This window comes from Ictalurus furcatus, chromosome 11 (assembly GCF_023375685.1).
Source record: "Ictalurus furcatus strain D&B chromosome 11, Billie_1.0, whole genome shotgun sequence".
Lineage (NCBI taxonomy): Eukaryota > Metazoa > Chordata > Actinopteri > Siluriformes > Ictaluridae > Ictalurus > Ictalurus furcatus.
In genome coordinates, this window is record NC_071265.1 from 11,633,563 (window position 1) to 11,644,470 (window position 10,908).

General features: G+C 42.1%; 1 pseudogene; it reads left to right on the forward strand.

Annotated features, from left to right (window-relative positions):
• Positions 1–2,379: 2,379 nt before the first annotated feature.
• Positions 2,380–10,649, forward strand: LOC128615144 (kelch-like protein 10; annotated as a pseudogene).
• Positions 10,650–10,908: the final 259 nt, after the last annotated feature.

The window sequence follows — 10,908 nt, forward strand, 5'->3', positions numbered from 1 at the left end:
AAGTACAGTGGGTTTACATGTACAAGGAATTTGTCTTGGTGTACTGGTGCTTAACAATAACAGTACATACAAGAAATAATATAATATTAATAAGAGAGAGTTAGGAAGTTATGTTTTGGAAGGTTTAGGAAAATAAAAATAAAGACATTAACTGTACGTTAGTACAGTATGTGTTGTACATGGCAGTCTGAGTTGTGTGTGTTAATGTAACGCATATGAAACAACAATGTGGGGTTGTTCTTTAATGAGATGTGTAAATGTCCATGGAGGCGGATAAGAGACCTCAGTGTTGTTATTGTGGCCAGTTGTCGATGGAAAGAAACTGTTTTTGTGGACTTGATGGACCGCAGCCTCCTCCCAGAGGGGAGTGCCTGGAAAAGTTTGTGTCCAGCGTGAGAGGGGTCAGCCATAATAGTGACTGCCCACTTCAGGGTCCTGGAAGTGTACAGGTAATGAAGGGGTGGCAGATTGCAGCCAATCACCTTCTCAGCAGAGCGAATGACATGCTGCAGTCTGTCCTTGTCCTTGGCAGTGGCAGCAGTGTACTAGATGGTGATGGAGGAGGTGAGTATGGACTCACCATACTCATGATGGAGGTGTAGAAGTCCACCATAATTGTCTTTGGTAGGTTGAACTTCAGCTGTCACAAGAAGTACACCCTCTGATTTTTATTTTAATCAGAGACCTGATGTTCAGCTCCCACTTGAGGTCCTGGGTGATGACAGTTCCCAGGAAGCGGAAAGAGTGCACAGTATCGACTGGGGAGTCACACAGGATGATGGGGGCAGGTGTCACGTCTCGAGACGTAGAGAGATTAGGATGGATGCAAATGCAGTTTAACAGTTTTATTTAAGAGAAACACAGGTAGATAAATCCAAATTGTAATCCAAAAACGTAATCCAAAAACATGCAAAGGGTCAGGCGATCGGCAAACAGGCATAAACGGGGCAAAGCAGGAATCAAGGTCGCGGTCACAGAAAACAGGGTCGAGAAACAAAACAAGTATATAAGCAAACCTAATCAGCACGTTAAGTGCTGACGGCTGACACCAATCTAGACACACTCTCAAAAAACAGCCAATGTCAGAACAGGGAGGAGACATAACAAACATAACAAATGCATGTGTCCATAGTAAACACTGTGCGTGCCCACATGCTTTCCAGCGTGCTGCCGACAGGGGAAACCGTGACATAACCGCCCCCCAAGGGGCGTTCTTAGCAGAAGAAAAAAGCAGATCAACGTCCTTGGAGGAACAAGAAAGCGGAGCGACGTCCTTGGTGGAACAAGAAAGTGGAGCGATGTCCTCGGCGGAGCAGGAATGTGGAACGACGTCCTTGGCGGAGCAGGAACGTGTAACGATGTCCTCGGCGGAGCAGGAACGTGGCACGATGTCTTCGGTGGAGCAGGAACGCGGAGTGACGTCCACATCGGAACAGGAACTCAGAGCGACATCCTTAGTGGACTCTGCAGGCTGAAATTGGTAGGCTGTGTCAGTGGATTCGGGCATGAGCATAACTTGGTTGATCATGTCAGCAGACTTGGACGTGAGCAGAGCTTGGTTGTCCGTTTCAGCACACTCGGGTGTGAGCAGAACTTGGTTGAACGTATTTACAGACTCTGGCGTGAGCATAACTTGGTTGGTCATGTCAGCAGACTTGGACAACCAAGCTCTGCTCACGTCCGTGTCAACAGACACTTGGTTGGTCATGTCAGCAGACTCTGGTGTGAGTAGAGCTTGATTGTTGAACTTGGTGTGAGCAAAGCTTGGGTTGGTAGTCTCTTTGACCTGGGTCAGGAATTTGGCATGAGCAGAGCTTGGGTTGGTTGTCTCCTTGACCTGGAACAGGAACGTGGCATTACCTTGGGACTCTGGAGCTGAGACCCCCTCATGGGTCTCAGGCTGCAACTCTTGGGCTGAGGTCTTCACGTGGACCTCTGGGTCTCAGGTTCAAGCTTGGGTTCTGAGGTCACCATGTTGACCTCTGGCTGGAGCTCAGGTGCTGAAACCTCCTCATGGGTCTCAAGCTGTAGCTCTGAGGTCGCCACGTTGTCCTCTGGCTGAAGCTCGGCGGGTGAGACCACCTCATGGGTCTCAGGTTCGAGCTTGGGTTCTGAGGTTGCCATGTTGACACCACTGTGCATAATCTCAACGTGTTTGTACTGTACCTGAGTGAACACACTTGATCAGCTAGGGTTACTCTGATTGACAGGCCAGAGACATGCTCTCCGTTTAAACTTTCTCAAACTACAGCTTTCACATCATCATCAGGATTCCAGTTTGTGATTTCCAGACTAGAGATCAAACTGTTGTTCCTAATGTTTCCTCGTCCTAATGTTCCAGAGCCCTGTTCACGGATCAGACGGTGTACACCATCACAAATGTATCTCCAGACATCATGGATTATAATCCACTACATCTACACCCAGGATGTTCGAGTCACCACTGATAACATGCAGGCTCTGTTGGTTATGGCCGATTACCTGCTCATGTGAGGCCTTGTTCACGACTGATGCGACTTCCTGAAAGCACATCTCAGCCCAGAAAACAGCTCACTCGTACAGCGAGCCTACACCTACGCGTTGCCTCACTTTGAGGCACCGTCTGGTAAGTTCTTGGAGCTGAACGTGGAGCAGCTCGGTGGTATCCTGGAGAGGAATGAGCTGAATGTCAAACAGGAGAAAACAGCATTCCGAGCTATAATCAAGTGGATCGAGCACGTACCCGACGTCCGAATGCGGCACATTGCGAACCTGCTGCTGAAGGTGAGTTCCAGTACACTCACTTAGAGGATCCTGACTGTTCCTCTAATTACTCTGTGATAGGTCCGAGTTTGGTTAACCCGGGTTTATGCACATCGTTAAAGATTCTTTGGTCATGAGCTGAGATTAGAACGCATAATGTGAGCGATTTAGTGCCGTTGTGTCTGAAGACACTAGAGCGCAACGTTTGATCTAAAATGGAGAGAACTGAGGGAAAATCATATCATCCTACAACAGTCCACATTTTTTCTCTATTCCACTTTCTGTGCTGTTTGATCAGGTGCGGCTGGCTCTGATAGATCTGGAATACTCCCTGGAAAATATCAAGACACACCCGCTGGTCAGCAGCTCCTGGGAGTGTCAGCCCATCATCACCCGTGCATGGACAGCCATGTCCTACATTAACAAGGTTGGACACAACACCAGATACCCGGATCCGCTTGCCCGTCCACGGCTCCCATATTCCATCTTGTTTGCCATCGGTATCGTCAGCGGACCGTCTCCTACAAACATTTTAGAAACCTACAACTCGAGGATGGACAGCTGGATGTGCATCTCCAGCAGAGAAGAAAAAGCTGGAGTCGCTCACAGCACAGTGTTCCTGGACAGTTTTGTGAACGTCGTTGGTGGCTTCGACAGCAAAGAGTTCGTTCCAATCCTCTCGACAGAACCTGGAACGAGGTGGTGCCTATGAATTCTCGCCGCTGCTTTGCGTGTGTAGACATACTGGATGGATACATCTACGCGATGGGAGGCTTCGATGGCGATGAGCGGCTTAACACAGCTGAACATTATCAGCCAAGCACCAACCAGTGGAGCCTCATCCCATCCATGCATGAGCTACGAAGTTACGCCAGTGCTACGCCCTACTGGGTCGTAAGCGTGAGAGTGAGGTAAGAGTGAAATGCAAGGTAAGAGTGAAATGCGCACACTTTCAATGATCTTTACCACCGAGTTATACTTTTCCAGACACACATCTCCGCCAACCAATTAGTGTTCACCTAAAGGCTGGTTAATGCACAGCGCTGTAGATAAACATAACCTGCAGTTAGCTTCATGGTGGACATAAAGGTATCAGTGGGTACAACACAAGGTACAAGTCAGTCCTTAGTATCTTCTAGACTAGTCGAGTTCTCAGAGCTGCTCCAAACACGACTGCACCAATTAAATAAATAAATAAACATTATTTAAAATGTTACAATCCCTGAGGGAACCTGAAAGCTTGAACTAGAAACACCCAGAACCTTCTTGTTTGTGGGTTCGTTTAGATCTACAAAATAATAACCTTATTTCTAATATTTTACATAAAATAGGGTTGGGTGCCATATGGCAGTTTTTCTCAAATTGGGGTCTGGGGACCCCCAACCATCCATAAAGCATTCTTTTTAATTTACAGCCAGGGGTGGATTGTATGAATGGGGTGAAGCCCCTCTGTTTTCTCAGGGTTTCTTTTTTGGTGCCCACATCATCTTATTTATTGATGACAAATGTTTTAAAGAGGATTATTGTTTCTTTTTCTCTGAAACTGAGTGCAGCAACACCATTAGTGGTCATAAGAACAACACACAAAATGGTATGAGGCGACACTATGGGCTAACTGTTACGAGCCCAGTGTCGTAGATTCACAGAGCCATTCAGCGACGGTTGTGTCAGGCTATGGATGTGGCAGTGGATGTTCTTCCTTGAATAGCCTTAGGACTGCAATTGCTGAAAACTGTTTTGCACTCAAGTCTTCCTCACTGAAAAGTTAATAACTTCAGTTCGATACAATAGTCTTTAAGTTAAAACTATAATGTTTTCGGAAATCACTCTGATGCTCATATTCATACATTGCTCACAAGCTCATCGGTTCCTGGTTACACAATTGCACTTTTTGACTATATCGTCTACAGCTATAGAAGAGAAATGATTTATAATTGCACTATTTTGTGTCACCCAGAGGAGGATGGGTTCCCTTTTTGATGCTGGTTCCTCTCAAGGTTTCTACCTCATGTCGTCTCAGGGAGTTTTTCCTTGCCATCTTCACCTCTGGCTTGCTCATTAGGGATAAATTCATAACCGTAACATTTATATCCGGTATTTATATATTCTGTAAAGCTGCTGTGTGACAATGTCCATTGTTAAAAGCGCTATACAAATAAAGTTGAACTGAATTGAATGACAGAGTGACATTCTAGATTTGGCTAATATATTGTAGAACATTTCAGACAACAGAACCATAAGTTTATTTATTTATTTATTTATTTATTTTATACAAAAGTATTAGAACTTTTCTGTTTACCGTGTATCACGCCATGAAGCCAGCGGAACACTATAGAATTGAAAAGAATATATATCACTAATTCAGCTCCCTACTTGTGTGTGTGTGTGTGTGTGTGTGTGTGTGTGTGTATAAATTTGCCTTAATATTATTAACATTTACACCATTTGACAAATGCCCTTATCCAGAGTGACTTACTAATGATGATGATGATGATGATGTTGATGTTGATGATCTCAGGAGATAATGTATTACTAACAATTTGTCAAGCTATTGACAGATATTAAAATTCACCAATAGGCACCATTTATTACAGGCTACATCTTCCATTTATCAAAGCTCTGACATATATTGAATTCTAGATATTAGCCTGTTTGCCTGGCCACTTGAATTGAATGGGTTTAATCAATAATGCCAATAAATAATGTCACCTTGGATCTAATGTGTTCTGTAGCTATAAAGTCCATCAATAAAAAGATTTATTGTCCCAATAAATAACCAGAATAGCACTGTATTGTATTTAAGTAATGTTCATGAAATAAATCTGTTCTGATGGTGTGAGGGGAATGTATTTTTTTATAGTCACTGGATGCACTTGCACAATTATCCAAGAATTATTTATTGGATATTTCAACATAATAGGGCATGAATTTGTCATTAATACGTGCGTTAACCATGTAAATGCGTTTAACATGTGTGAAAATCGTGCTGCAAACAAAATACTGATTCATTCTAGTGAGTAAAAAGGCAACAAACACGCTCAATAGCTAAACTCTTCCTGAACTCTGTGTGGAATTATTATAATTCCCTCTCTTAAGCTTTTCCAGGGGTGGGCGGAGCTAAACGTGGGAGGGGCTCCAAGAAAAAAATACAATTCCCTCTCTTCCAAAATTCTTATTTGGGAAATATCATATACATAAAGCAAAGTATATGTGTAGGTACCTCCCAAAAATGCAGCTGAATAAATGGCATGCTTGCTACATATTTGAGTAAATTCGATGGAAAACTACATTTCACATTAATCCTGTGTTTTAGGGTGAGTTGTAATTTGTTTTCATTGGAGTAGTCTAAGCCAATAGGTTTCCTGTTTAGGTTATAGGTTTCGTAGTCAATCAGTTGGGGAGTGGCAAAAAGAGTTGGAGGAGAGACGAAGCGGACTTGGAGGGAATGACACGCTAGAGAGAGTGGGAAAAGAAAATGGAGATTTAACGCCAAGGTGATGTTTGTAGACTAAAGTACTGTTACGGTAGTGGCACAAATATCATTTTGTTCAGCTAAGAGTCGTGAGCAACTAGCAGTTTGGTAAATTTGTGAACCGTAGGTTTAAGTGAAGTGCAGCTAGGTTAACTGCGTTTGTCGTTTTGCACTAGCTTGAAAAAAAAAAGCTAAGTACACACTGTAACTCGTGTACGTTAAGCTAATGTCGTCGTGAGAGACGGACAGCTGTAACCGCCAGCCGCAGTTTTTCACCGTGGAACTGAAGGGACAAGGACTGTGGAGAACTGTGCTAAGTAGCATGGTAAATACGCCTGTTTAAGGAGGTACTCTACTGCCAAACCTGCATCACTGAATCGACTATTGTCTGCTGGAACCTCGCTTGTAGCGGATTCATTCACTCAGCTTGTTTCCAAGTCAGCTAATTCTTCTCTTCGAGAGGCGTGAGTAATGGAGAGGTTTTAGTAGCCGTTCATTAAAGGAACCAAGGAGGATTTTTTTTTTGTATGTGCACCAACTCACGGGCCCCAACAGGAAAAAAAAAAAAACCCCAAGCGCTTGTTAAAGGTTTTGAATATTTAACAAAAAAAAGGGTTTAAGTTTTTAAATCCAAACTATACTGTTCGTGTTGTTTAATGTTTGTTAAGCTAAAACCATCTGAGGCATTGGTTATCTCTGGTATGTTATTTTGTGAGGAAGAAATGAGTATTTGAGTTTACTGATCTAAATTTGTCCAATATACATTCATACAGTTTGAGTGTTTTTTTTTTTTTAAGTTTAAATGTAAGGAAAATAAATTTATTTTTGTTATACATATTACTTGGCTGCTTTGAACTTTTCTCTTTTTTTTCCATTTAATAAGGTCTGTATATATTTGACATTCTTGATATTTGTTTCTGGGGAATATCCATATAGCTCATAGTGTGTGAGTGAGGTAATTCTTCAGTGGAGGCACTGTGCTGTTATTTCTTGATTAAATCTGTTCTATACGTTTATGCCTGTGATAACATCGTCTACTGGTAAATAGAGGTTAGCCAAATTCACCATCAACTGCTAAATACTCAGGATCCTGTTAATTAAAACCTTTTACAGTAGTAACCTTACCTAATATTACACTTCCAGTGCCAGGAGGGGGTTACATAGGTTAACTGTACCAAATGATTGACTATTTTCTACTGACTTTTTTTTTGCGTCGCTCTGTCACTACAGAATAATCCTAAAGCTATTAAGTCTGTTAAAAAGAATACTTGATGTATTAGATGTATGATTGATTTTTGATATGATGCAGAATTTTGATTTTACTGTTTTATAGATTCAAGTGTTTTTGTACGACTTTGTATTCCCCTAATGTTCTTCCATTAATAATAATAAAAAAAATCCCTCTGTTCCGCTTTTCCATATGTGGGCGTGGCTAAATGTGTGAGAGCTCCGGGAAATCATAATTCCCTCTCTGCCGCTTTTCAAGGGGTGGGCGGAGTTAAATGTCGGAGGGGCTCTGGGAAAGTGTGACGCCAGCTTGGAGTGGGTGAGTGAGTGAGTGATTGATTGATTGATTGATTGATTGATTTCCGGGTCAGAAAGTGGACTGAAAGGAAATAAAACTACGGGACGCAGAAAAAATGCAATAATTTATTAAAGCATGATGCGAGGAGACATGTAAACGGTTCTCCTCCTGTGGGATCCGGGATGTTTCACTGTATCCTTCTGTGGTGGTGTAACCGTCATGTCGAGACCATCGACCGGCGCCACTGTTCGCTGCTCTACGTACCGGACGACGTTTATTCCTATAGCCGCAGTTTGGAAGAATTTGTGCTGGACGCGAACCAACTCCGATACTTACCCAAGGTGAGGAAGATTCAGCTGCTTGTGTGACAACCATTTCACTTAGTAACACTTCAACCGACTGCTGTAGGAGCTGGCATCCACAACAGCGTTATAGTTATTGAACCCTTCTTTAAAGAATACTGTCATTATTATTATTATTATTATTATTATGATGATGATGATGATGATGTCTTGTGGCTGTGTATAACTTGAGACACAGAGTGCACCAGCTCACCTGTGACCTAAAACTTTCCCAGGTTTAATCATAAACAAAGACTGAACTAGTCATGAAGCTTCCAAGCTGAACAGCTTTGTTGTTATGTGATTTTAGAGTAAGGTTTTCCTTCAGGTGACAAAAGATAATCCAATACTAGTTCAGAATTAGTTCAGTGACACATTAAAAGTTCTGATGGAGTTTACCCACAGGGCATCATTTCATGATGAACGTTGATATTTATTTATATATATATATAATGTCTGAGCCCATATTGGAAATCTGTTTCTGTTTGTCATTTGATGCTGGAGATAAACAGAAAGTTCTGGAATTGAAATGTGCAACAGCTTGGTTATTCAATATTCAAGATGTCGCACAGTTTTCTAGGTCACTGTGATAAATTCATGCAGATTTCTACAGATTTACTATAAAAGGTCAGCTTTTCCCTGAGATTTACACCCCCTCCCCACCCCAAGCACTTGTTCATGATGTTTTTTTTTTTTTACTAAAATGGATCATCGGGTTTTGCACAAGCTTGTGGAGTCTGGTTCAGCTCGAGTGTGCGCTGCCATTAAAGCAAAAAAAAAAAAAAAAGACATACCAAATACTACGATACTTTGAAATTCATGTCGATATTTCTAAGGTAAAATTTTTCACACAAGTTGCTGATTAACGTTATTGGTATTAAACCTTTGTGTTAAATTGAAAAGAATGCCAAACAAAAGCATTTTTGGACCTCACTCTGTGTGTGTGTGTGTGTGTGTGTGTGTGTGTGTGTGTGTATAAGAAAACATGATCTTCACAGGCCTCTGAAGAGTTCCACTGTCTGCGTTGGCCAGAGATATTTCAGGAGAGAAGTAACATAACTTGACAGGCGTGATAAAACTGTAAGGCGTTCAAATCAGTCAAATTTTAACTAAAAGTAAAGTGTCTCGTGGCCTTATCTCAGATATAGTCAGCTTCACAAGGCATCTAGTTGAGACTAGACATGCGCGTCAGATCTCACACTGGGATCCCTGTGTCACGCGACTATAAAGTCATGCGAATGGGAGGTTTTTACTTTCCTGCACGTTTGAGCAAGCATTCGGATCTGAAGCTAGCGCGATGAAGAAAGACCACCTTCATTAACGTAATTGGGAACGATACATTTATCAGCTTCATTCATTCATCCTTAGTTACTGCCTGGTCAGGGTCACGATGGTTTAAATTAGGCTACTAATTTGCTTATGTTTTGGGAAAAAGAACCAAATAAATTAGAACAAAAACGCAGCAGTCAGAAAAGAGTTTGCCCTGTTATAATGAAGCGATATCACAGATATCTGTGGCCGGGAGTCCAAGGGAGCAAAATTGTCCGTACTCTCAGAGAGGGAGGGGTGGCATACTCTCTCCCCTATCAATCATAGCAAGGCGTGGTCGGCTGGTTTCACTTGCCCTAGAAGAAGTACGTGATCGCGTTTGCCCTCCTTGGTGGGTACACGGTCATGTGATGAGGGAGAGCTGGTTGATGGGTGGGAATTGACCATGACTTAATTAGGGCGAAAATCAGGGAACCGCCCCCCTCCCAAAAAAAACATACTCTTCTGATTTAGGCCATGATTACTTTTGGTATAAATTTGAGTACAGTTACAGATCTTTGGTGCACTAAACAAATAGTGGCATTTATAAAGCACCCCTGTATATCTTTGTTTACAGTTTTAGAGTTTACAGTGGAGTAACCATGAAAATATAAAATCACCATGTGATGTGTACAATTAAATTGACATTTTTGGGGAGGCTGCTAGATGGTAGTAGAAGCAGTTGACCTTTTGACACAGTTATACTGTTTTCAGTTACACTGAAAATTATTGAAATAACATGCTGTAATAAGGAAAATGACATCCTACCTTATAAAACCAGAAATGCACTTTTCCCCCTCCCCCTGCAGTAGCTAAACCTTCAGTGGTGTATGAACGTAGGGCTTGGTACCCGTATGCTCAGATTGTAGCAGCTTGGTCAGTAGCTTTCATGCTACGGGACGCAGAAAAAATACAATAATATAATAAAGCATGACGCGAGGAGACATGTAAACGGTTTTGCGGAACAAAGTATGGGAAGTTTGTCAACACTGACATTATTTATTTAGTGTAAGTTGCGGGCGCTTTGACTTGAGTAGTTGGAGCTCGTGAGGCTCGCGCTCCTGTGAGATCCGGGATGTTTCACTGTATCCCTCTGTGGCAGTGTAACCGCCATGTCGAGACCATCGACTGGCGCCACTGTTTGCTGCTCTACGTACCGGACGACGTTTATCCCTACAGCCGCAGTTTGGAAGAACTTTTGCTGGACGCGAACCAACTCCGAGACTTGCCCAAGGTGAGGAAGATTCAGCTGCTTGTGTGACAACCATTTCACTTAGTAACACTTCAACCGACTGCTGTAGTTATTGAACCCTTCTTTAAAGAATACTGTCATTATTATTATTATTATTATTATTATTATTATTATTATTATTAGAAAGGTGAGCAATTCAACGGAATATCAGGTTTTTAAATAAATTGTTGGTCACCCAAAAGAGCTAATTGATTATTTCAACAGAATTGAAAATGTATGGAGTTGTGAACCTCACTTGCACCTATGGATAAAGGTGTAACTGTCGAAA